Genomic DNA, 28,000 nt, shown 5'->3' on the forward strand with positions numbered 1-28,000 from the left:
CTTTTTGTAGTGCCCTGTCCCTCTCCTTCAACCCACGAGCTGTGGCAGAGCTGCCTGGGTGGTACAGATGTGTGACATCATGGCTGAAGTCTCTATTCTCCTTCCCTGGGCTCCTTGCACACTGCCAGCCTTCTCTTGTTTTGTCATTCTTGTCAAAAATTGCAGCTGGCTCCTAAGGTGCACTGCCCCTGCTCCACAAAGACACCACTGGCCAAAGTGTTGTCTCTGGGCAATGTGGCCATAGTGTGTCACCAATGGTGACAAGCTGGGGAAAGTACTGCCCACATCTTTGGAAAGTGGGTTAGGAACTGTGAAAGCGGAGGATGCTTTGGGCATTTGCTAAGTGGTTCTGCAGAGATCTTGTGGGCTGACTGGTTGGTGGATGCACGGGAAAGGATGTAGAGTGGCACATCACAAACATGGTGCTCGCCAGCCTCCCAGCCCTCATTTCAAGGCAAAACATCAGGGAATGTTAGAAATAGAGGTGAAATCCCCAGGCACAACTCAGGTCCACTATGAATCTGGCCTCAAACCATCAAAATAATCTTAAATTCCTTTTTATTTCCTTTCCTATTTTTTCCCCCAGAAGCGTGCATTGACTTCCTCAACTAATAAAGAGCAGGGCCATAAACTGCTGCCTTTCCCTAGCAAGGCCGTTCCCTATGGTAAGCTGCTTCCTCCTGTCTTCATCTCCCCGTTATTACATTTTTAGTTTCTGCTTTCCCAGCAATCCTTCACTGTTGAACTGCTGTGGTTTGATCTCTTTTTTCTGATTCCACAACAAACATGTTTTAAAGCCTTTGCTGCTGGTCTGCAGTTAGTTTTTCCAGGAAAAGTGCTTCAGGTATTTCAACTTAAAACATGGGTGCATTTTTCAGGATTTAATGTATTGGGAGCTAAGCCTTTGGTCTCCTCTTTCATATGGTCATGGAGGCAGACAAATGGGAGCGATTTGAGTAATTTATATGTTAAGAAGTAATAATCTTTGCAATGATTTTATCCATCCAAATGCTTTTAACTTTGATCTTTCTGTTTTCTAGCAACACCTTGTATTTTTTTCAGACCTCTTCACCTTTCAGAGATAACCATCCCTGATGACTCCTTTGAGCACTTCCCTCTGCTAAAGAGAAGCAATGTCTGATTGCCACTGCAACATTCATGTATATCCACAATTAGCGGCGATAGTTTTTGGTGTTTGGGGGTAGAGCAGCAAAGGGAAAAAGCTCTCTAGACCTTGAAAGCTGCTTTGTCCTTGCACAATGGTAATCTGAAACCCTAGGTCTTGCTGTGTTTAGAAGTCAGTAGATTTACTAATTAACGTTCTTCGCTCAATTAAAAAGCCCTTGATCTGAGCCTGTCAATAGAGTTTCGGTATCTATAGAAATCTTTGCCTTGTGTTGAAAGATTTAGCAATTTCCTTCTTTCCCTTCAGACTAAATCTCGGTAGGGATGAGACACTGTTTGGCAAAATGGGCTTGGTGGCTCTGCTGGGCTGTGCTGAGGCAGCGGGACCCCCGTCGGGAGCCTCTCCTCGGCTGCAGCTGGGAAATGGGCTTAATTGCAATAATTTACTGGGCTGGGTAATTATTGGATTAAGGGTCAGTGTTGTAGCACTGAGGGGCGACATTGACAGAAGATGGGGTCCTGTCAGAAGAATCTGGCAGGGTTGGTGCAAAGGCACCAATGGCATCTGTGATACCTCTTTTCGAAAGGTCCCACAACTTAGGGAACAAGGCAGCTACAGGTTGAGATTTACTTTATTCTATTTAGGGTATATCCAAGGAGGACAAGAAGAGGAATATTTTTATTTCACCTTGCAACAGGGTAGAGACAGTCAGTGCTATGTTGTCTCTCTTTCACCTCTTGCTATAAATACATGCTCGTGAGAAGGATCTTCTCAACCCACTTGGTTTGCATTTTAATTATTTTCTCTGTCTGGCACTTTTCATTTGTTGAGTCGTCTGTTACTGTTGATGTTTTGTAATGGTAGATAGAAGTTGAGCATCACTGTGAACTGGACATGTGGCACTAAACCTGCATTATATGGGAAAACTGTTGTTTAAACATGTCTTAAAATGGCTTTTTGTGGTCTCTTTGCAAACACATGCTTCTTCTTCCCAACACCCCCCACGGTAGTGTTATCTCAGGAATGTCCTGGGAAGGTGTCCTGAGGTGTTTTTCATTGGTCCTTGTTAACCCCTTCCTGTGATTGGGTGTTCCTGTAAGCCCCTTGAGACTTCTAATTGGTTATTCTGTGAATCCTTCTAAACCCTGTAAATGTAACATCCCCCACAATAAACTCTCTCTTGCCTCCTCTCCACGCCTGGTGTCCTGTCTCCGTGCCGGCCATGGGGCCACGTGCGGGGGGGGAGGGGAGGGCACCTCTCCCCTCCAGGCTCAGGGCCAGAAGAGACCCCTGAAGAAACCCCTGGAGTTCCCTTTCCCCATCCTTCAAGGCGTCAGAATGGTTCTTCAGATGGAGATGGAACTAGAACTGGGCCACCCCCCGTCGTGGGTGGGGAAAGGGATCCAGATGGACATTCCAGTTTATGTGGGAAAATGCATATTAAAGTTTTTTCCATAAGAGAAAACCCTGAAATAAAAAACTGGACGAAGAAAGATTTTTCCAAAGACCACTGGCAGGCACAGAATGATGCACTGATGTCTTGAACTGACTTAAGTCCAGCACTTTACAGTGCTAGGGCCTATTTCAGTAACTTTTTTAAGAGGTTTATGCACATGTACCCTCCAGTTTAAACCTTTGTTCTCTTACAGGATTCACTACCTTACTGGAGTCATGAGCCTTAATAAAATCTCTAATCATGCTCCTCTTCTGAGAAACACTTTCATCATCGGTTGCCTCGTTAGACCAACTCCCCTTCTCCTCTGGAGGATGCAAACCCCTCATGAGTCTTGTGTGTGTGGCATGCCTGCGTTTTGGGTGTGTTGGGTGGCGGCAATGGTATGTGGGTGATTTGTAGGTGTCATGAAGAAGTCACCTCCTTGCTTGGCAGTGTCATGGTAGAGCTCAAGGGCTAATGTGCTGTGTGCTTGCAACTGCCCCAGGTTGGGATGGGCAGGAACTGGAGATGAAGGGCCAGAAAGGGCCAGGGAATGAGCCTCTATGGCTTGAAGGGAAGGTAAAGCTCATGATCTGTGATCTCTCAGCCCTGGGAGGCTACGTGGCTTCACGTCCAAAAATGTATCTCAGATACGATTCCCTTTTGCTTGCCATGTGGTTGTCTGCTTTCCCTAAACCCTCAAGTCTCAGTCGGAAAGGATGGGACGCGTCTCATCAAGTTGGCATCTGCAGTGTGGATACTGACTTCAGCAACAGTCACCCGGGGCTCCCAAAGGGTCTGTGGAGGTTGAGCCAAGGCAGCCGAAGGAGTCCGGGGCATGATTCATCTCTTCTTAAACTAGATGTCTAAAATAGGTCTGGAAAGTTGTGCTCGGAAAGTGCCGATTTCTCTCGACTGGCTGTGAAGGGAGCTGGCAGTGATTAGCTCAACATCCCTGTTGAGGATATCTGTGTCTAGTCAGATGAATCCTACCCAGATGGCTTTTGGCTGTGTTTGTACACAGAGCTCAGCACAGGGGGGCTGTATCCTCAGTCACCATGGATGTTACCATAACATAAATAATACCACTAGCACGACTGAGGACACGTACTGTACATCCCTTGTTGTTCCAGCTCCACAAACATACATCTTACCATCCTCTGTCGTTCGATATGTATTTGTTAATATAATAAGAATGGGGGGTGGACCTGGGTGGGTGAGTGAGTGTACAGTGTCCTGTATGAATAGGTTGAGGTAGACTGATATCATCAGACAGCTCTTCTGCATCCTGATTGATTGAGGTGCTCTGTTTCCACATTAACTCGCAATAAAGTGCTCTCTGATGCCGATACGCATTCATCATGTGCAATTGTGGAGACTGTTTATAACTTAATTTACTCCAAGGTAATGATGATTATATCTAAATATTTATGGAGAGGTCAGTGCAAGTAAATTTCTCAGTAATTTTGTTTTGCTTTTCTTTTCTTTCTCTTTTCTTCAGCCAGCCAAATTATCTCAATGCTCCCTACAGACCTTCTGCTAATTCCTTTGTTTGCAGTGACAGTTAGTGGAGAAAGAGGGCTGATTAACTGCAGGCTGCCTCTGCTCTGAGTGAGCCAGCAGTCTAACCAGAGGTGCACGCTGCGTCTCTGCTTTTTATTTTAACTTTGACCTGCAGGAATGTCATGGGCCAGAGATGTCTATTAAAATATATCTAAATTATGTATGTGTTTGTGTGAGTTAGCAATGCAAGCTTCCCACTAACACTGTTAAAATTGATACTCTCTGCAGATGTGAAGGCGGGTGGCATCAGTGCAGCACTGGTTGTTCATCTGGTGATGATCTGTTCAGGGCAGACTGGTTGGTGATGATCATATTTAGGGTGGGCTCAGTCTGGAAATCAAATTATTTATGGCACCTTGGGACTCTTGTTAATTTTGGGGTGCAGGAACATCTCCCCATTTTTTCTGCTTGCTCTTTCTCTGTGCTCTTTTTCTTATGAGACACACTCTACTCGTGTGGGGGGATCCCATCTCTTCTAGCAGGATTTAGCCTGGTGGAGCTGTGGTCTGTAGACAATTCCCAGCCTGTCTGCTAATATTTAGGACTGACTGGAGCTGGAATTTTTCATCCAGGAATTTTTTGAGGCAGTGTGGAAAATGGACCATTTTGATATCTCTGAAGGAACAGGAATTTCACGATAGTGATATGAAACAGCTGAGAGGATGTTTCATTTTGATGTCTTATGAAAAACATCTGTGGACCCCTGCGCTTCTTGGCTCTCCCTGCTCCATATGCAGAGCTCCAATACATCACATTGTTCTCTTCCTTCTTCTCCTCCATCAGCCATGTTTGTGTACCCGTGTGACCCTGAGTGCTGTGCTTTGCAGGATTTGTTGCCTTTTGCATGCATTAGGCAAGCACTGAACCCAGAACGTGTCCCTTGGGGGGACGTGGGCAATGGGATGCCTGGATCCTGGATAAGTGATGAATTTGGGAGAGAGATGGATGCTTATATCCTCAACCCCATGAAGGTGGCATTGGCTAAGAAGGGTGTGTAGGACCTGATTGTAGTTGGATGTCTCTTGCTCTCTTGGACATCACCACCAGCACAGGATGACTCATTTCTGCTCAAGAGGTGCAACCAACCACCAGCCAAAGTCAGGTTGTTGTCAGCTTTGGGGGTTGGCAGTGACTGGCAGTCAGTTGGAGAGATGGCAGCTTTGGACCTAAATGGTATGTAGAAAGATTCCTGATGCCTGCAGTCTTCCCTTGAGCTTGGCCCCCACCAGTACTCTTATGCATTCTAAGACAACGGTCCATGTTGTCTTTAGAACTTATCCTCATCCTGATTTAAATACTACTTTACTTCTGTTCCTGACATTAACTCTTCACATATTTTCTGCTTTTCCACTTCCTAGCTTTGTTTTCCATGGAGGAGCAGTAGAAGCCCTGCAGCCATACCTTCCTGTGCAAAACCACTGCCTTTTGTCCTCACCTTCTCCTATGGCATAGAAGAGGGATGTCCAAACTCTGTGAGTGGTGGTAAGTGATTGCTCCATGTATCTGTAAGTGATTTGGTGGTGAGGATGTATTTTCAGATGTTCCTCTGAACATTTGAATATCCAGCTGTGGCCCTGAGCTGCCTGTATCCAGGTGGAAAAAGGACCTGTCTTGCAGTTCAGTCTTTATGGCATGGACAAAAGCAATTGTGTATATCCACTGTCAGCCTGAATCAAATGCTGGAAGAGAGAAAAGATATTGAAGTATATTGAACCACGGAGGAAAAAAAAAAAATAAGTGCAATCTGCTCCATTAAAAATTTCATAGGCCGTTACTTTTACAGTGCAATTAGCTTAGTGATTCTGGTGCTATTGGAAGCCAGTACAGTGGATAATCAGAGGCAGAAATGCCTGTGCAGGTACGTTTGCAGAAAACCTTTAGGTTTTTCAGCTGCTTTTCACGTGTTCCGAGAGCGCTCGTAAGTCAACAACTGTTGATCCCTTCCCTTCAGCTTCACTTTTCTCCTTTTGCTTGTGTTTCCTTCCACAACTCCAACAAGCCCCAGCCCCTGTGCCTTGATGTCTTTGTTGCCTGTGCAGCTGCTGTGGGACAGCAGCACAATGGGACCTGTCAGCAGCGGGGAGCGGGGCGGTGGCGGGCGAGGGGCTGCTGGAGGCAGGCAGAGGGGGGCTTTTGTGGGGAGGGAGTGTTTGCTACCTTTGATGCCAATCATTTTGGAAGAGTTACTGCTGACACGGAAAGCAGCAAGGGGGCTTTTCATGTGAATTCTGACGAAAAGAAAGGGATCCCGGGAGCCACATAAGCAAGTTTCCATGGCTGAGTGCTTCATACGAAGTTTGCGTTTTCCTTTCAGTGCAAACTGATGGCCATTTTTCTACTGTTATACTGGGGGAAAACTGCCCATTTCTTTGATTAAGGGCCTGATTCTGGCCTTGCTTGCACCAGACATGCAGGAGGAGGCATCAGGGTATAGGCTCTGCCTATCACCAACGTTGCAATTGGGCTTCTCTCAGGCAAAAAAACATTTTGGGTTTATTTTTTGCATTTCATCATGAAGACTTTAAGCCATGAGACTTACAACAAAGCCATAAGAAGGTCTGACCCCCTGGTGCTTGACACTTGAGTATCCTGGTTTTATGCTTATGTCCAAGGACTCAGATCTGCCAGACCTTAGAAATTTGGAGTGGACAAGAGAATAACCTCACTTAGGAAAAGCTGCAGACAAATAGGAAGGCAGACCCCGATTTCTCACATATGCTGTGTCTGTGCTTGCAGCTGAGTGGATACTCTTGGCTCATGTAGTCATACAACATGGGAGGTGAACTCCAAGAGTGAACACACATGCACGGTGCATTTAATATGCATGTCAATGACCAGCCAATTCACTGATTAATTTGACAGCAAGCCCTGTGAAAGTCTCTGGGAGCTTTCTACCCCCACCTCAAAGCCTGGAGTTCAGTGTCATACAACTGCACAAGGATCACTAATGAGAAAAAAAGTTCTTATTCCTTCTAGCTGAAAAAGATAAATTTCCCTAAAAGCCCAGACCCTGACATTTCAGAGAACTTGAGTTGAAGACAAAGAATGTGCATTGTTTCTAAACAGATGTAAAAATAATGATAATAAAAAATCTTCTGCTTTTCAAGCCAATCTCACAATTTCCAAACCTGGGTCATGGTTTTTCTCATGCTTCATGGTGACAATGCCAAACTGTTGTCAGACTGCTAAAAAAGCTCATTCAGTTTCATCCAAATACCAAAAAAAAAAAGAGCAAAATCAGATCAGTCTCCAAAGTTTGGATAGAGGTTATGTCTTTTGTTGTGATGCTGTGTCTTAGAAGAAGAAATAGAGGCAGGAGGCTGAGCTCCAAGAGGTCCTCTGCTGTCTCTCTTCTGTGGCCATGTACAGAGCTCCATTATCTTCCCTCTCTCTTAAAGCATCTCCTCACAACACACTGCTTACAAAAAATGATTCATAATTCAAGATAATTCATTTCTCAGTGTGAAACCACATTGCAAAATACAGACTGCCATGATGCTACAGGCTCTGCACAACAGTCTTACCCTGAGGTTTTGCCTTCATTGCTGGAGTTTCTGTTTCCTGGACATTCCTCCACCATTTCAAAACCGTAGTTCCTCTCCTTTCCTCCAGGAAAGGAGAATTCCAGCATACAGGTCTGCTTCCAGCTCTCCTGTGTGAAGGATCCCATAGCTAAGTTTTGGACTCACTTTTGGAAATGTGGTGGACTCCCCAGCAAGCAAAAGGCATGTTTTCTGTCTAGGCTATTTCACCATCTCAGCTCACACATCCTTGGCTGGGTGCCCTTTGCTGTGTGGGATCAGACAACTGTCCAGGGCTCCCAGAAACAGCCTGGATAGAGCCCGGTGTGAAAGTAGGACCCCAAATCCCATACTGGAAGTGAATCAGTAACCCTGATAACTTGTCAGCACTCAAAGGGCTATGGAGGGAAGAAGGAAAATTAAGGGCATCTTCTGCCCAGGTCAATTGTTTACTGCACTGCAGTCAGGGTATGAGTGGCTGTGTTACCATATCACCTATGGAATAATATTGGAAAATCCAGGTACATGCACCTGGTAGGTGGGACCGGGCTAAACTCCATCAGACCCCTGCAGCTTGAGGTCCTGACTTGCACAAAATAATCATGTGGTGGTGTATTCCCCTACATACAGGTACTGTTGTCCTCCCTGCATGCCATTTGCAGAGGATTCTGGTAACCAGAGGCTTAGGATAAATCGGGTTTTTTGTTGTTGTTGCTACTGCTGTGGGCAACCTGGTACTGCTGAACTATGGCCAGGGTCTCCAGTCCAGCACATGCATATTCTGCTGCCTTCTCCAGCTCTGCCGGAAATCAACTCGCTAGCCTGTCGGGCCAGATGTTTAGCAATCATTTTTCCTAGTAGGAAATTAGTCCCTATCAGGTAGCAGGTGGCATTTTCTCTCCTTGCTGTACAGTCAAAGGCTTTGGGGAGTGAATATCCACATCCTCTCTCACCTGCAGCTATTTCCAAGGGGCAGCAGTATGGAACCAGCACCAGCAAAGCCTATTACTTGGAAGAAGAGAGAGGAAATGAAGGTAAGCAAAATAAGTGTCTCTAATGGACCCAGACCGACAGCAGAACATCCATGTAATTGTAATTTACAGAGACTTTGACTATTATAAATACAGTCTCAAATAATGAGGGGTATCTATTTTCTGCTGAAGGCACAGGAGTATCTCTCTTTAATGTTAGAAAAAGCTGTGCACACCTGGAGAGAGGGATATAAGGGCAAACGTGCCAGACAGGCGATGCAGCTTTGCTCACCCAGCTGCTGTTGCAGAGGTGGAGGGGAGTGTAGGGGGGCCTGTTTTCAAAAGGGTTTTGGTTGTGGCTCCAGCCACAGTGGTGTGCACATGTGAGATCTTGAGGTGTGAGCTCCCGCTGATGTGCACCTGGCATCTGCTTTACCTGTGCCAAGCACAGCCCCTGCCAGGGCTGGCTCAACGAGCAGCAGAGGTGTCTCTGAGCAGGGACTAAAGCCACCGCCTCCTGCAGGTTTAGGGGGTGGTGTGAAGGAGAAGAAAACACGCTTTGAAGACTCCCCAGGGAGCAGATTTAGTAGCTGAGGTCTCTGGGGGATGCTAGATCCTGGATACCTATTTATCCATAGGAGTCTGTGTGCATGGGAGCTTACAGTTTTCCCTGGAGATTAGCAACTTTTACTGGTTCCCCAGCATATAATATTGGCTTGACAACTGTAGCTAACTCCTGGTTCCACTTGCTTTTCCTATTAGCTGGGGGTTTTGTGTGTGAAGAGGGACGGATTGAGTTTATGCCTGCAGACTTGAGGGAGGACAAAGGCAAGCTAGGAATGGTCCCAGTTGCCACTCAGAGCTTGGGGGCATTGGGGAAAACTCTGCATGAATAACCCCCAGCTGGAGAGTGCTGTGGTGATGTCTGTTTGTATGTGTAACACAGGCCATATGTATATTTATGTATAGGGTTGCCGTGTTTGCATGGTGGGAGCATGGACACAGGTAGTGCTTCCATCTGCCTGTGGGCACCAGGTTATTGTGTTCACTTACTTATCAGTTCTGTCTTTTGGTGGTTAAATACTTCCCAAATCAGGTCAGATTGTGCAAGAACCCTCCCCTTCTTGGAGGGTTTTGGGATAGACCAAAGGGTTTAGATACTGTGGTAGCAGAGGCTGTGACGAATGGAGAGCCAAGCCCAGAGCCAGGCCCCTGTTGTACCCAAAGGTCAGGACCCTCATGGTATTGGGCTTTGCTCCAGCTTTCTGCCAGATGTCTCCTGCCTTCCCTGCAGGGTCAGCATACAGCCAGTGACTCCATATGATCCTTGGCTCTGCCACGAAATGTCCCTGTGGGTCAGAGGGTGACCCCTGAGGCTGCTGGCAGTGTATATTCCTGGAGGGACTGGGGAGCCCTGGTGTGTCCAGTGATGCTGCAAACCATGAAGACACTTTAGCCCTCACTTGAACAGCAAAGGCTCTCATCTGTGGGAGGATACAGAGCCAGATTTTAAAAAGGCGTCTCTGTTCTCACTGTGACCCCAAGGCTTGTACTGACTCTGGTCACAGCTTTTCTGCAATGTTTTCTGGGACCCTGAGACCACATGTGAGTTCCCAGGGACCACTGTCTGCAACTAATGTGCAGGATTTTGGTAGGGCATTGACAGAAGCACAGTGGAGATGACAATGTGTGGGAACGGCCCTGACCCCATGGTGTCTGACTGTAACGTTCTTGTGTTGGGCTCTTCTGGGGGAAGAGTGAGGAATGTGCCTGCTGGTGACTTGGGCCAGATGTGGCTGAAGGCTGTCTTGAGGCGGGGAATCAGCAGAGACCCACAGCATGACACCAAGACAAGGAGAAGTGGGGTCTGAAACCCTCTGCCGTGGGGCAGAGACAGCAGGACCCAAGAAAAGCTAAAACATTCTGCTTGGTGGAAGATTTAAAATAAGACAAAACTCCCCCAGCCAAATCGTCACCTCGTGCTAGCAGCATCCTGATGACAGCTGAGGCTCAGCCCCTGCCCTTGCAGGTTGCTGCGGAGGGGGAGAAGTGTTGGGCGGCAGAGCTGCTCTTCTCTCTCCTTCTTCCCCATCCTTCCCAGCCCCCTTCTTTACGAGGTTAATTTTATTTTTTCCTCCAGGGGTTTAGGAACAGCCAGCTGAAATGCGCAGGCCAGCTGCCTGCCGGTGGCAGCAGGAAAACAGGCAGACAAAGCAGATGGACGCAGCAGGGGTGAGGGAAGGAACACTGTCTTCAGCGGGCCATGGGCACCACGAAAGAGTAAACAGCTCTCCAAAGGGAGCCGGGAGCTAACTCCAAACCCCATCCTCTCCCAAGTACTCAATCACAGCACATTAACAAGAACGCCTGGACTGCTGGGGGAGAATAAACAATAAGAGACCATGCTGGCAGGAGAGTGGGAAAAGCAGAGCCCCCTCCAGTTAATATTTATTGTAAAAGGATGTAAAAAGTGGCCTGAGGCTCAGCGTGTTGTCAACGAGGTGCTGCTCATCTCCTTTCAGGACAACCGCCCTTTCCCTATCCCTATCCCTATTCCTATCCCTGCATATGCAGGGGATTTGTTTGGAGGAAGGAACAAAGGAAATCCAGAAGCTGGAGGTGAATCCACTGCCCCCTTCTCCTGGACCGGCTGTGGCTCAGTGGATGCACCCTCACTTCCCAAATCCTGACCAGGGACTGGTGTTTGGCGGCTTGACTCTCCTCGGACACCGGAGCAGCTCGACTGTGCTGCCACCCAAGTGCTCCTATGTGGGAGGGGGGAATTGTGTTTGGAGGCCCAGGGCTATTGTTTAGGAGCAGGAGGGGGTGATTCTCCTCCTGCTTATGCCAGCGTGACTTCCTTGATTTTACTGGAGCGGCTCCTGATTTATGCCTGAGAGCTGGATCCTGCTCGCCGGGCGTTGCTCTTTCATCTGCAACATTGCAGCGAAGTTTGTTTACAAAGGTTTTGGCATGGCCACAGATTCCTTCTCCCCTTCCCCCTCTTCCTCCTAATCAACTGCAGTTTTCTCTCTCCTCTGGCTCCCACTGAAAAACTGATTGACCTTTCTGAGCTGTGTCTGACACATGAACCATGCAAAATCCTTTCTGCTCCCACAGCCCCGTGCTTGTTTTCTTGGGAACCTGGCTGCCTGCAGCAGCCCAAATGGGTGGCCTCAGGCAAATGAGTTTGCTCCCTTTTGGGAGCTGCTTTGCTTTTAGTATTGGGCATCCTCGACCTGTGGTGAATGTGTGTTTTGTGGCTGAGCCTCCCCAGTGCTCTTTGCAAACAATGATGCCATCACTAAAAATGTGTCTGCGACATGCACCAGGTCCCAGGTTGCCTTTAAAATGGACCCATTTAGACAAAACTAAATTTCAAGGCAGAATATGAAAACTTCTGGCCCTGGAACTCCCTCCATCCCAGCAGGGTGTATCCATATGGAAAGGGCACAAAGGCAATTTAATCCTTGTTGGGACCAAACTCTTGCATGAGAAGCTAGTCTGACCTGTGGCAGCTTTATGTTTTAGCCAGGCATGGGGGTTGCCCATGTTTGGCCTGTTGAGCTGCTAAAGATCTAATGAGAGCCATGAATTTGCCATACATATGCTTAAATTGTTTTTTCTTTCTGTATTGAGGATAAAGAAGCACGGGGGGAAGAGATGAGTGGTCTGGTGGTCTGGCAAAATTATCTTTGCAGCTGTTCCCATATCAGTCCAGTGACATTGGGACCTAAACACTCAGCCCTTCTTGAGCATGTGTTGGACCTAATCCATTTACCACATTTCAGTCGTTCAGCTTTCTGTTGTGTCACTTGTCTGTATTGCAAGAGTGAGGTTTAGAAGCACCTTTCTGCTGGCATCAGGTAGAAATGGAGTTGTTTTTGAGGCAGACCAGCCTCTCCTACAGGCCTTTTACTGTCTACCTTGTGTTTTAAAAGCTGGAGTTTGAGGCAGGGCAAAATAAAAGCAAGATGTTTCCTTGCTCTTGTCCAAGGCAGTGTTTTCTTGTGCTACCTAGAGTGTGTTACGCACCTTGGTGAAATCTGAGTGTTACTCACCTTGTCCACCACAAATCAGTGGAAATATAAACAGTAAATTGTAGCACATGCAAGAACAGAGCACTGAGAAAAATGCCAAGGCAACCAAGGATGTGTCAAAGAGCGAAGGCTGCTCTGGCTCTGGCAGCGAGAGAAGTTTCTGTTTCCACAAAAAGACAATAAACTGCCCCAAAAATATACATGGTAATCACACAGGCTGAGCCTCCTCAGACTCAAAATGCAAAGCACAAGGGTCTCATGGACCTGTCTGGCATGTATGTGGCCAGGGCAGCTCTCCTTGGCTGTGACATACCCCAAGTGACCCATACCAGGTCATGGATGCCAGCAGAAGGCTTTCACTGGATTTGAGGAGAGCACTGATGTAACTTAACAACAGGATCTCCCTCCATTTTTCAGGAAAAGATGTGTCTTCAAATCAAGTAAAAAGTAAAAGTATTTTCTTCACTTATCCCTCCTACAATCAAATTCCTCTGGTGCTGATGGTGGGCTCCTGTTTTCCCTGGGCAATACATCAATTTGATTTTCTCCCTCAAAGGATTAGTCACTGAAAGACACCACCACCCAATTTTTTCCCCAGCTTTTTGGCTGCTTCTGGGTGCTAGGGGAATACCTGTGAAAGGAGCTCTGCTTTACTTCAGTTCTTTGCACGCTTATTTTATTTCTCAAGCTTCCTTCATCTCTGATAATTCTTTTTTTCCCCAAAACATCCTCTTCTCCACCAAGAGCTGGTGCTGCCCAGGCTTTGTTTGTGGCAGCTGGGCAGTGCTGCTTTGTTTGTGGTCCAGTGTGTGTCCTGAGCAGCTGTCTGTCCCTGCCTCTCCTCTGCCATGCTGATTCCTATGTTAGAATAAAATTATTGATAGCAGCAACAGAACCGAAGTGGGTAGACCCTGCTGGAGGGCAATTGCAGATCTAGACACTGGATTTAAATATAGAAAAATACGACATCTACATTAGAGCCCTGACATGTTGTATAGGACCAGTCAGCTTTTCTCAGAGGGTGATAAATATTTAGCCCCCCCATCTTGCAACAATTGGGCAAGGTGGGTCCAAAAACACCCTGATGTATTGGTTTTCACATGGTACCACTCCATCTCAGCCTGGGGTTTAAACCCCGTGATGCTGCTTTCTCTTTTACCCCATGGCCAAACAAAAACTCATGTATTTTATGATGTTGCATGAGTTTATCAGGCAGAATCATGTGAGATGTCCTGCTCCTTCCCTGCAGGTGGGCAGAAGAGCACTGAATTAATTTTGAAGACTCCTCAAGCTTGCTTTTCTTTTCCTCATGCCAGTGTCTCACCACTTGGACGACTTGGCTGGAAATTTCAAGTGGAGCAATGATCTCAGCCTCTTGCAGCTCTGCTAGTGGTTTGCAGTCCCCTCATAAAGCCATGCTCTCGAGGAACTGACTCACCCTACCCCAAGGACTGAAGAGTGACTTCTGTGTTGCTGACCCTGGGACCTGGGGACTCTGATGCAGACCCTAACAGAGCGGAAGAACTCCTGGGGCTTGTGGAAATGGATTGTGAGCTGGACTGCTCTCCCCACTGGGACAGTGCACAGTGCTGCTGTGGTGGCTTTGGCTGGGTTGCCCAAGGATGGCACAGCTGGGACAATGGGCCCCTTGGAGGGCATTGGTGGGAGATTTATCTGTGTCCTTACTGATTTAGGAACACCTGTCCCTGTCTCCATGGCTCTTAATTTCATGAGTTTGGATGTTTTAGGGATTTAGGGCATGTTTGTACCCTCCAAGGGTACAAGCCTCCAGATGGCTGGCTCTTGCTTTTGGGAATGAGTCTGCTCACTTCCCTGGGATATGGCCAGCACTGGATGCCACAGTGGCCTGAACTCTGGAAGACAACTCTGGGCTGGAAAACAGGGGCTGAGGACCACAATGTGCCCATGGCTGCCCAGGAGTGATCTGTCAAACAGATCATGAAAACAGGCATGACATTCTAGGAACACAAGCTTGTGAAGTTTCCTTATTTAAAGACCAGGAGTGGTTTGGGGTCCTTGAAAGAGAGACTCTGTCTGTAGCGAACTCTGTACCCCAATGTTTTTCCCAGAAGCTGTTTACCAGCAAATTAACTGGATTTGAAATTCAGATGAGTCTTTGGATGAAAAATTATTCTTCCCCACATTGCCCTGGCCTCTGATGTGGCTAGTTTATTTTTTAAAGACATTACTGTTCCCCTTGGGAATGGTGTCTTCCTCTGTTTTATGCTCTAAGGAGGTAGCTCTTTTCATGTTTATCTTTGATTCAAGCATTGTAAGGAGCAATCCCTTGCACTTATGCGCCTCATTGTATTCTGACCATGAGAGATTCTCCCCCACTGTTTGTAGCTCTCTTTTCAGTGCAGCTAGTAAAATATTTGAACAGAAAATAAAAAAAGAAAAGAGTGGGGAAAAAAAAAAAAGACACTAAACAGCCTCCAGCATGTAGAGGATAAAATGAGATGTAAGTAGAGGGCTGACTGTGGTTAATGCACAGGGCTGGGAGGCCTCAGGTGGACCACGGCCTCTCGTAGCTGCTCTTCCCCTGACTTCCTCTGTGACTTTGTCTAATTTATTTGACCTCTTCCTGCTACAGCTCTGGGATCTTTAACACTCTCTGCCTGGGTTTTCTGTCTGGAAAGCCCGTGCAAAATCAGAGCCACAAGCAGAACTTCAAGATCTGGGGTGGGGAGGGATGGTTCTGTTTGTTAGTCCAGTTTACGACAGGTGAAGTATTGGTGGAAGAGCTCAGACAGCATTTTGATGGGGTGGTGGATCATGTGAGAGGCTGTGCACAAGCATGCAGCCTTCAAGGTCAAACAAATTAGGAATTTGCCCCTCTTCAGCTTTTTCCCTCCCCCTCCTGTCCAAGTGAAGACTTGAGAAGGAGTGAGCCTACAGGTAGCAGGTTATTTTGAAGCATGAGCTGGTGTCTATGTCAGTATTCGCATTTGCTGAGATCTCTTCCCCTGCTGACTGTCTGGGGCAAAGGCAGGTTTCAAGACATCTCTCTGCCAGGTCTAATGCTGCAGGGAAGCTGTTTTGCACAAGCTGATTGCAAGCCAATGGCTCATCCACTGAAAAAATAAGTAATCTCAAGAGGTTATAGCAGGCAAATGTGTGTCAAAGGGTCTTAAGGCTGATTTCATCCTTTGGAAACATTCTGTGAATTCAAAACTGAGCCAAACTGGCATGAAGAGGCAACTTAACATAGAGTTAAGTGTCTGGAAAAATAGAAACTCACTGTGATGGTGATCGTGGGGTGGTCTGAGTGGAGACCTCTACCAGGATCTTGTACAGTCCAGATGATTCTAGGTAATACTTGAATTCCAGGTGATTGAAAAAAAAAAGTCCCCACATTTCAGAGGTTTTTCTTAAACTTCAGTGGCATAATGGCACATTTGGGGATGGAACACGAAGTGAATATTTACAGAAATAAGTGAATGTTCCTCTGTGGGAGAGGGGCAGGGTGAGCCTGTGAATTAATGATCAGCTTTTAATTTGTCCTTTCATTGGGATCAATGAAAATGTCAAAATGATTGAGGTTTATGTTCTCATGGGAAAGATGTGAGCCCAAGAGAAAGAGAACAGGCCTTTTTTTTAATATATTTTTTCTATGAAGAAGATGTTTTCCCTTCACCTCCAATAGTGGAAATGTGACAAGAGAAAGCGAAAGGGCAGCCTGAAATTTATCCCTCTGTGGGAACTGTTCTGAAGGTAGTGATCCCTGAGAGTCAAGTTATTTATCCTGCACTGCTGTGTTTCTGTGGGTGAATTTCTCAGGAAGCCTGGACAACGCTCAGGTCCCTTCAGAGTCTTGAAACTCACCATCCTTGGGATGGCAGCTTCCCTTGGCACAGGATTTGGCCTCGCTGGTGTTGTCAGATGCCATTTTGCCAGCTGCAGACATGTGCTGTTTGCTTTCTCCAGTGCTGGGAGGTTCAGGGCTCCATGTGTTTCAGGACACCAGTAGGACAGTGAGATACTCATGTTTCTGAACATACTGGTTTGAAAAAGCTGCATGCTGATGATGGATGTGAAAAACTGACATTAGTGTATTGGAGGCAAAATCAGCCTCCATGGCCAGATTTGAATTTTGATTACCAGGAGTATTGAGGTTTGATCCCCACAGCCACATCTAGTTCTGCAGGACAACATTAACCTTGCCTCTGTACTGGTTGTCACATTCCCCACTGTGGGACCAGAAGGATTAATGAGGTTTTCTCTGTAATGAAGCTTCTTGAGGACTTTCTTCAAGAGCAAGCAGTCTACTCAACTTCATACTTACAGCCATACATTCACAGCTAAAATAGGCACCTGTATCCTTGTTTCAACTGAAAAAAAAGGTATTTCTGAGCCTTGGCAGTGCTTAGGCACAAGGAAGGTCCCTTTTTGCCTGCTCACTTGGTGCTTGTAGCATTTCTGATCAGTAAGTCAAGTATTCAAGTGTGTGGTCAAGGGTTTAGCTGCCTACAGGAGAGACCCAGGGTGGAAACAGTGAGATTGTAGACTCTTTTGTGCAACCCCTGTCTTGATGGAGGCTCTCAAGCAGCCCCATGACAGGGACAACATGTCTGCAAACTGCCAGGCGTGCTTTGGCCTAATTAAATATTCATTGTGACAAAATGCCACAAACACAAGGGAGTTTTCAGCGATTGCTTCACCCCAGATAACAAACCTACATTGGTTTGATCTGTCAGGGCTCCCACGATGTATTTCCTTCCTCTCTCCACACTCTCTGCTCACCTTGGTCAGCCTCTCGTTCCCTGTAATGAACAGGGCAAGGTCAAGAAGGGCTCTTTTATCTTGTGGCTGTGTTGTCTCAGTGTGTCAATACCCCCAAGTGCTTCTTTTTTTTGTCTCGTGGGGGCCTGTTTATTAAATTCCACACTCTGCTCCGTGGACTCTGGCACTGAGTTGAAGTCTCCGCCAAGCGGGCCAGCTGCCAGACTGGACCTATAGCCTCCCTCTTCCTTCTGTGCATTGGCTCAGGCTGGGTTTTTGTTGCAGAAAATTTGTCATTCCCAACACTCCCAGACATGAGCAATGCAACTGTGCTGCTGCCAGCAAGCACAGCCCTCAGTGGGAGCTTTTATGATAATATCACCTCGGCTGTTGCCACTTATCCAGCCCCAAGGTGCCACCTCAGGAACTGACCTCACCACTGCCTGACTTGGAGCTCACAACACGTGGGGCACGGGGCACACATGTGTGCAGCACCAGTTATTGTAAGGCTTGAGCAGCCTAATGAGCTCATCTGGTGTGAAACCTCTCAACAGCCTGTCCCTGCATGCCCGAACCAACATCCTGTGTCAGGGACCACGAGCTTCCCCGGTGGACTCAGCAGACACAGGTTTTAGCCAAAATAAGGGTCACTCTTACACGTACCGGGAAATAAAATTGGAAGGACTGAAAACCAGGCTCCTGGCTTCAAGCTACATTCCTTTTCTCTTTTGAGATGAATATGCCTTTCTTGTGGAAGGCAGCAAACTGGATGTCTCATCTATCCTACAGTCCAGCTTAATGCCCACCCCACATCCTGACCAGTTCTTTCTGATCCAGGGCAGATGCAAGAAAACCCTGCTGTTAAGGAACAACTTAATCAGAAAGAAACTTTTCCACAAACTCCTTGTTTTGCTTTCTTCTCATTCTCCCATCCCTCCAAGCAAGGGGTTTTATATCCCTGGTGACCTGCTAGGGCTTTTTTAACTCCTTGCTTTCATTACCCTTGCTGTTCATGGAATCATAGAAGAGTTTGGATTAGAAGGGACTGTTAAAGGTCATCTATTCCAACTCCCCTGCAATAAGCAGGGACATCTTCACCTAGATAATTGTTATTATCTAAATGTCCAGCCCTGCCTTGAACATGTGGCTTGTAGAGATGTACTAGTGCAGTGAAATGCATGGGAAAATTATGCCGTATGTCAAATTCAGGGCAGAAATCGTTCAGTGAGCTGATTTTTAGTGACTTTATTTCTTTAGTTTCCCAGCTGATTATTTAGCCATCTTTACCAGAAAGTTATCTCAGTGAAATGAGAACTCACCCACATTCTGGATAAACTCATGGTTTGGGGATTTTTTTTAGGTTTGAAAATGTCGGGTTGTCTCTGGTGGAGGATGTGTATGCGTGTTTTATTTTGTGTGTGTGACATCCCTGCATATGTTTTGGATTGGTTCAGGAGCTGAAATAGCAAAACAAGCTTTTCTTTATTCAAAAATGAAAATGAAATGATCAAACAGCTGAGACAAGAGCTACGTGTAATGCTTTATGTTTTACTGATTATTTAGTAGATATCAATGGCAGTAGTTATTATTACTATGACTCTTTCTGCTGTTACTTTCCCCATCACTCCTGAGTCTTTGTATGTTTGTGAAACATTTGGATAGCTCACTGCTGTTTGTTTTCCACCCATTGAGGATGTTTTAAATTCTGCTGCAATCTGCCTGGAGGCTGTGGTAAGCCAAAGACAGTGGTTTGTGCAGTGCACTGGCAGAGCAGGAATCCAGATCTGTGCACAGAGGTGTTGCTGGGTGTGCTGCTTGTTCTTATCCTGCCTCTGTGGAAGTGTGCATTTGACTGGTGATTAGGGAACATCCTTATGTCCTGTAGGTGAATATCTGGTCACAGGGATGCTCTAACTTTTGGGCTAGGGATGCTAGGACTCAGGAATACAGCATAGCATGATTGGCAGGCTCTAGCAGGGGGAAACTGAGACCTAAGGGATGGTTGTTGGCAAGAGAGGGCAACTTCAGAGGAATTCCTGCAAGGAAAGAAGGCGTGGGTAAGTAAAGGAAGGGACCTGCATAAATCTGTGTCCTTTCGCAATTTCAGCCATAAGAAGCTATGGAAATGCAGGGTGGAAATCATTTTAGGCAACTGGTTTTCTTGCAGCTACACAGCTGAGTTATGAAAGGGGAAAAAGTGCCAAATCAAAAGTTTTCAGGCTCTATATTTTTGGATGGGTCTTTGCTGAGCTTTTTAGTGGATTTTTTTTCCCCCTGAATTTGGCACAGTTAGCATGACAGAAGCTAAGATGATACATATGTTTTATAACAGTAGCACACATTGTGAGTTTAAAATCAGTTTATCAATGTCTCTTCTCCTTTCTCTCTTTTCTTGTTCTGTGTATTTTCTGTTGCTCTTCATGACAAGGTTCTGCAGCCTCAGCTGAGGAACTGGATGTCATTTTGTTGAGGGAAGAGTAATGACATTTTGTTTGGACGGGACTGACATTCTTGCAGTTTGGATGGCCAGGGGAAAATGGCAGTCAGACAGGGGTTTTTTTTTCTGCACATCATTTCTCAAATCCTGGCTGTGATCAGAAGAGTATTCAATTAGAAGAAAATTAACTTTCAGAGAGGAATTACCATGGGTAAGTCTAATTAGGTGGAGCAGAATGCCTATCATGGCACATGGCACATGTAGATGTAATGGAGACTCTGAAAAACATAAACTTCAGCTTCCCCAGAGGTGCTGACCACTGCAGATGTGTTGACTGGATGTACCATGGGGCAGAAAATCTACGTACATTGAAATCTTGAAACATCCCACAGCTAAAGATTCAGGATATCCTCTATTTCTGCATTAGATATATCAGGGTAAGGTCTAACACTGCAGATGTGGGAAGGTTGTCCCACATGTAGGTCTTGCTTTAGCTTCTTAAAAGTGAACATCTCTCCATGAGGCATAAACCTGGGAGTGCATCACTCTGTCTTGGCATGTTGGCAAGCTTGGGGGTGGGATTTAAAAGGATACAGCACTGGTTTAGGTTGTTGGTTGATGCTTGCTTGGTATTGTTCTACTGACTTCCATGAAGCTAAGCTGAATTACATCTACTGAAACCAAATCCATCTAATTTTTTCCCCTTGCTTCTTTTGTTCAGGCTTGATGTATTATGTCTGGAAGCAAACAGTTAGAATAAGATGCATTTGTTAGATTGTGTCTTTTCATTATCCAGACAGAAGGAAGAGGCAGTTGACAAAGTTTCAGCAGACGGTGCATAGTTGTTGTTTATGTTAAACAAAACGAGAATGTGCAGCATTCGGGGGTATAAACAGCATGACAGCAATAAGTATAAAACATAAGATTGGAAGCAGATTTCACTTTCAGGCCTTGGGGAGCAGATGGATCTGAGATCATTGTGCATTTGTGTACAACTCCGAGACCTATAGAAACTCATTTATTCCCCGTGTCTGTGTGTTTTACAGGAGTCAAATGTAGCACGGCTACAAATGGATGCAGCTCCATCGAACATAATGGGCTGGACCCAAGCACCTATATCTGTCTCTTAAACTGCTTCAGGAATGCTAAAAGGATGGAGAGCTGCTTTAGTCTTGCAATCAGAGATTGCCTTGTCATCTTAATGTTCAGGTGGCATAAAGATGAGGCAGCCCCTATTTGCATCTCCTCTGTGCACAGGCTGGAGGGAGCTGAATGCGAGAGGAGTCACAGCTGGTGGGGGTTAGACTTGCTGAACTTGCACAGAAGCTGGTTTCCTCCCCATGCCTTATCTATACAATACATCGATTTAGAAGATGGCTTAAAACTTTCCCCTTGATTGTTATTTTCTTAACTCTCAACCCCCAAACTCCCATCCCAGATCTTGCAGCAGGGTAAGCACAGCTGGAAGAGGAAATGTGACTCAAACAAGGGAGTTGCATCTGGTTGCATCTCTGTGGTTCAGGATCGATGCTGTAAGATAGAGGAGAAAACAAGCCCACCCCCTGTGCAATGGTGGAGACGAAGTCATAATTTCTCAGTTTCAGTGGGCCAACTGGATCAGTTCAAAAGCCTCACTGATTTGGTACTTACGGAGGCAGGACCACACAGGGCCTATTATTTATGGCCCTGATTCCCTGGCAGATCCATGTAATTGAAGTGAAGGACATAATGAGGGATTTCAGGCCCAAGCAGAGACTATCCAAGCAGGTGGGAAAGTGACAGGCCAGCATCCAGCCTTCAGAGCACAGACCAAAGCAAAGCTGTTTTAAATAGCAAAAATGGCCCTAATCCCCCGGCAGGACAGAGAGATGCAGATTGGTAAAGGGAAGAAAGGGAAAAAAATAGTAACCACATCAAGAGTGTGCATGTGAGAGTCCCTTTCAGGATGCATTAATGGGATGAACTGAATAGGAAGAAGAGACCCTGGAGTGCGTTTAAAACTGATTCCTGTTGTAATATGAACCACTGTAAATGAAGCGCTGCACAAAAGAAATAATAAAAATATATCACTGTAGTCAGTATCACTGTCTGTGTCAGTGTTTAACCATGTCAGGGCTCATCATTAACTAAGAGGCAGAATAACACAAGTAAACGAGATGGCAGCTGGGAGGAAGAACATAAGGACTACGGCAGGACCCCAGTGACGTTTCTCCTGCCGCTGCTCCAAGAAATGGGAACCCAGGAGGGAGAGAAATCCCACCCGCTGTGCACAGCTCTGCAGACACCTCCAACGACAGCGTGGGTACGTGCTCACCTCCTCTCTCACCAGCTCTCCCGCAACAATTCGCCTGGAACAGCCGCTCGCCTCCAAGTGAGGAGTTTTAATAAATGATCATCACGCGCAGGCCGTGCATGTGTGTGAGAGAGGATGGGGACGGGTATTTTTAAACGCAAAAACTCCCACCAGCCGCAGTCCTAACACGGACTGTACTATCCTCCAGGGAAGGAGAAAAATCTGCTGGTTTCCTCTAGAGTTGGACCATTTGCTGCAGATTGGGTTGTTGATCTGAGAAGAGTTACGGAAAATGCAGTCCACAGTGGTTAGTAATTTCAGGGTGATGTTAATTTTAGGATGGCCTGTTAGAGGCCTGGTCCCAGGAGAGGTGTTTTGCACTTTCTGGAGATCACAACATTTCTAGATGCTTCAGGCTGGATTCCCCTGACTCTAGCAGTTGAAAACATAAATCTATATGAGCGGGTTTCCAACACTAGTTGTAAATAATATGTGCAATCCTTAGGAGAAGAGTGAGATTCTGCCTCCACCAGGTGTTAATAGTACATGTACCACTGACTTCAGCAGGGTGAGGACTTTCCTGGACTGCCTGACTCTGTCCCCTTGTTGTGGTCTCTGGCTAGGATCTGAAGTCATGCCACATCCAGAGCAGCATACCCAGTCTCTTAATGTTACATCTCAGTCCAGTCAAATTTATCCACCCATTGTATCCTAAGTGTCTCACTTTTCAGTGTTTAGTACCTTGCCTGATGTAAGCTTTAGTCATGCTGAAGAAAGCAGCTTTATTGAATTTGGCTGTAAGTTAGCATTGACTGGACAGACTGTATCAATTCAGAATGGGCTATTACCATCCCTTTTGCTGGTTATCTGGAGCTCGAATATTCTAAATAACATGACCTGATGATGTCACTGTCTCAGGGTCAGTAACTGGTCATCAGTATGAGATCTGCTGTCTCTTCCTTCTCTTCTTTTTTAGCATGGGAGGACATGCACATGATTGTGCAACCTTTACGTTGAAGGCCATTGCACAGAAGTCAGTGAGGATGCACTACAGCAAACATGAGCTGGACCACTGGTCCCCAGGGCTGGGCTTTGGTTGCCTGACAGCCTCCACCATGAGGCTGCTGCCTTTGGCTCTGCAGTGCTACTTCAAGGGCAGCTCAAGCTGCTCTTCTTCGTGTCTGATTCTTTCAGGCAGTTAGTTGGTGGCTGGTAATTTCAGGGTGGGAAAACAGGAGGTGAGATGAAGAAATTCATACTATAGTCTCTTGAACCTCTCCAGTGAGCCTGGTAGGATGGGGGATGATGAGAGCAGGAGGAAAGTTATGGGAAGGAAAGGGGAGAACAGACAGAAGTACAGACTTTATGAAAACATGCCATATAGGTTTAACCTAAACACCCTGGCCTCTCATGGCCTCTGGGGAATTATTATGACAGCTAGAGGATGGTTGTGTATGACAAAGGATTTTAAAAATGAGCTATGGAGAAAGCCTTCTCTGTGCCCTCGGACTGACCTGCCATCCCCAGCCTTCATGGCTGGTGATACCCTACATTTCTGCACGTCCCACGGGAATACCTGCATTCCTTCAGCAGCAGACAGAGTCCTGGGCTGGCAAGGCAGGTTTTAAGTCAACTTCTCAAAGCGACATGGCTGTCATCTCTGTGTGTGTGTGTGTATGTGTTAGAGCAGTACTTCATCCCACTGCTGGAGGACTGTTCAGAGATCCCAGGTGGCCAATGTTTCCAGCTCTAAGCTTTTCCAAATCCAGTCAAATAGAAAGGAAGAGAAAAAAAATGGTTCTGCATCATTTCTGCTGAGGAGGCCCTTCATGACAAGCGCAAATACAGAAGTTGCTTTGACTCCTGGACAGAAAAGCTCCGGAATCTAAAGGATGTTTGAGGACAGATTTTCAGAGGTTGGAACGTACATACTGACCATAAAATTACTTCATTGTGTCTGGCTGTGCATGTTAAATCCATATTTGCCTGTGCAAACAGGGTGCTTATGCATGCAGTTAGATGTTTTGCAGACACAGGGGCGAAGGCGAGTTCAAACCCTGGATTTCTCCGTCTTTATGACTGTACTTAGCAGTGCTCTCCCCTGGCCAGGAACACTTCCCTGGGACCTATGTTTGCAAGGAAGAGCTCGTGCCACGTCTCCTGATGGAAAAGCTTTAAGCTCATATCTTACTTTCAGATAGACCATTTTAATTGGGATGGTTCCCAAAGCAATGAATAATAAGCCTTGTGTTTTAAATTACCCCGGAGGAAAGGCACATGGTGGGAAGGTGCCTTCCGTGTGATTTCTCACTCCCCAGTTGATGATGCAACTTCAGCTCCCAATGTCAGCAGGTAAAAGGTCAGGATGGCTCTTAGAAAATGCTCAGAGTTACCTTCACTTCTGCCTAGGGGCAAAGCTCAGGGCTGGTGTCTTCATTGTGAGACAATGCTTAGACTCATGGGCTCTCCTGACTCAGCACTTCCGACTCTTCCAGCTTAAGTCCATAGCACCAGTGGGAGGTGGCTTAAATTCAACACCTCCATGGTTCTTAGGGTGAGCTGAACTTCCTTTGCCCAGTTTGCATGTATGGGGTTTCGGATTCACACTCTTCCCCTGCCAGAGCCTCCTAGAGCAGAGCTTAGTTACATGACTGCATTGACACCAGACCAGTGCAGGGACAACCTGGATTGAGGGTGAGTTCAGAAGTAGTGGAGCTGGACCAGTATGGGGAGAACAGAGTTACATCAGTCATGATACAACATTCAGAATGTTGTCTCTGTCTGTTCACATGAAAACTGACTGAGCTTTCTGTGTATGGGGAATTAACGCCACAAAAGCTTCTGGTCAGACATTGGTGTCTAGAGGCAGAGAGGAACAGTACTCCTCTTAGGGAGATAATAAAGGCCTAAATATCCACAGGCTTTGAAAATAACTCAGAGTAAATCGTGGTCCTAATCCTGCCTCTCCCGTGACACTCCTACTTCCCTCAAGATCTTTGTCTCCTGCTTGGCTGTCTGATGCAGCTCAGCGAGGAAACTCGTGGCAGTTAATAATAGCGGCTCGGGGATAGAGATTACAAGCAGGGCAATGTAAGTAAGACATTTATTTTCAACAAATAGGATAAGGTGTCTGCTCTGCCATGTTTGCATTTGGCACTCATGGAAATTTAAGGCCTGATATTTGGTGTCAGGCGCGCCCATAACAATGTGGATTCATCACAGCCCTAATTATAGCTCATGGGCAGCTCACATGGGGTAGCATGGCTTGTTTATAGGTAATATTTATAAACAGACCCTCAATCTTCCCAGGAAAAGGTCTCTTAAGCGAGACACATTATGCTGATTACTCTGAGAGCCATCACAGGGAGCACTACTGTCCAAATCATGTCCCCCTCCCAGTCAGACCATGCAGCATCGCTCACCTGCAGCAGGAGAGGACCAGTCAGTCTCCCCATCCCACCCCAAACCCGTCATGCAGCTCCCACAAACTGATTTACTGCACTTTCTGGTTTCTTCCAGGGGAAAGGGGATGTCTGTGTGAAAATAGTGATTTCCCAATGCCACTGATTGCATGTGACAAGCATGCAGTTGTATCTCAATAGGCCTCTGCAGCGTTCAGCCACAATCATGTGCCTTAATCACCTGACTGTATAAATGGGTTTCCCTTGACAAGATTCGATCCCTTCGGGCCCCTTGACTAATTACCTGCTATTGTGAGAGGCCCTCCTTGTTGGGAAAAACAACTCTTGTCCCCCAGCAATAGCAAAATAGAGAAATAAACACAAAAGTCTGGAGATCAGAGAGTGGGCTCATTTACTCTCATATTTAGTGTCACATAAAAGGGACATTAATTATGTTCTTCTTTCATGACAAAAGTAGCTTTTGCAAAGAGTTTTGCTTGTTTATTCTCTTTTTTAAACAAAGGTACCTGTACTTTTGTCTTCCTAATCACTCTGTAGCACACAGCAGCCTTGCAAGGAGGAACTGGCAAGAAACCATGTCACCCAGCTCAGTAGGCGTGGGTTCCTCAGTGTTCTGCAAAACAGAGAGCAGAGCTCCCTGTCCCTTGTAGAACCACTGGATCAGAGCTGCAACTTGCTATGAACATAGAGGAGCTGCCTGGCAGCTTTCCTGCACGTACATGGAGGTAAGAGCTGGCCAGAGAGTGCAGGGCAGGTAGGAGCCAGGTCAAAGAAATTATGCAATACCTGAGCCCTGAAGGGAAAGGCTTTGTGTCTGCTCCTAACTCTGAGTGCTCGTAGGCATGGCTTTCTGTTTACATGGGTGTCAGTGATGTACCAAATGCATTTGAGAAGGTAACTCGAGTTGCCCAAGCAGAGACTTGGCATCTCTTCAGAAGAAGCCATCAAGTCTGTGGTGCACATTGAGACCCCTAGTTTATTCTACCAGGTTTGCCCTATTCGTTTCTGGGTACATGGATGTGGAAATGGTAGGTGACAAAGCACATGGCTCCTTGATCCTGCTGAGTGGTGGAGAGGTGTTGAGATGCCAGAGTGTTGATGTCCTGCATTTGGGTACTGGTTGATTTACAGTCCCTGCCAGAGTGAAGTTACCTATAAACTTTAACCGGCCAGGTTCAACTTCTTATTTTTTATTTTAAATTTTTCCTTTTCTTTTTTTTTCTGAATATGCAGAAAACAGCCCCAAATCGTCCTAAATTAACCTCTCTTCTGATATGCTGTCTCACACTTCTTGGTGTCAAATTCTTTTTTAGACAGTGCTAGAAATCAGAAAGACAAAAAGATGGGAGACGTCTGACCTGTGTCTTTTCTTGGAGCATCACATGCTTGTGGATCACAAGCTGGTATAAGGCAGTTCATATGGTGTCAGTCACTCTGTACCAACCTGGAACTGCCCTGGGATGAGCAGAAAGTCTTCTTCTGCCTTTCTTGGGGAGAAGAGGCCTCTTTGTTATTTTCTAGTAGGGATAGTCTATTTATAACAGATAATCCCCTGAGAAAATGATCAGGAACAGCCTAAGGTCATTTTCTATTCTGACAATTTTTTGCTGCTTTATGTTCTACCTGGGGTAATGAAGCTGCTGTAGGCTTAGGAAGTAAAGCTGAAATCCAGATGAAATTGGCCCTTAGGAACGTGTCCTGGCTCACTTTGCGCAGCAAAAACTCAGGAGAAAGTTGCCTCTTCTGGTGTTCCCTTTGAAGGCACACAGTGGATCTATGCTTTGAAAATGCAGTTTCTCCTCCACTTCTGTTATGATTTGATCATAATGGGAATCTTCCAAAGAAATTACCACTCAAAAAACACCCACCTCTCAAAAGCAAGTTCTTTCCAGAAACAAATATACTTCAGTGAGACATAAAGGGTGAGTTTTTCAAGATAAGGATGATAGAAAATAAGAAAGGGATGTGTGGATACTGACTCCTCCCAGGTAAGAAATAATACATGTAAAACATTTGGCTTAGAAGTGCAAGGGTTACATTCAAGACCCTGTACGGAGTTGTGAGGTGTCACAAGCTCAGTATCCTAACCTCTGGCTTTTTCAGGAGTTTGATGAAGCAGAGCAAGTCAGTCAGCATTTCTTTGGTCTGTCTGACTTTTAAACAACCCCCTGCCTCATCATACAGTGCAGGCAGTTGGTTCCCAAGTTAAATGTTTATATTTTCACCAGCCTGAGCATGGGGTCATCACTGTGTCTGCTTATCAGTGAGTTGCACTTGGAAAGGCCACCCTTCTGCAGCTCTGCTTCTAAGCAATCTTGTGTAGCCCTACTCTGGAAGAAAGGTTTATCCTCCACGGATACTGCTGGAGATACTCTTTGCAACTGGCCTTGACTCATGTCCATAAAGCAATGCACACCTGGTCCAAACTGTGGGTCAGGGCTGCCTTCCC

The sequence above is a fragment of the Corapipo altera genome, unplaced genomic scaffold (genome assembly GCF_003945725.1).
Source record: "Corapipo altera isolate COAL_440 unplaced genomic scaffold, ASM394572v1 47, whole genome shotgun sequence".
In the NCBI taxonomy this organism is placed as follows: domain Eukaryota; kingdom Metazoa; phylum Chordata; class Aves; order Passeriformes; family Pipridae; genus Corapipo; species Corapipo altera.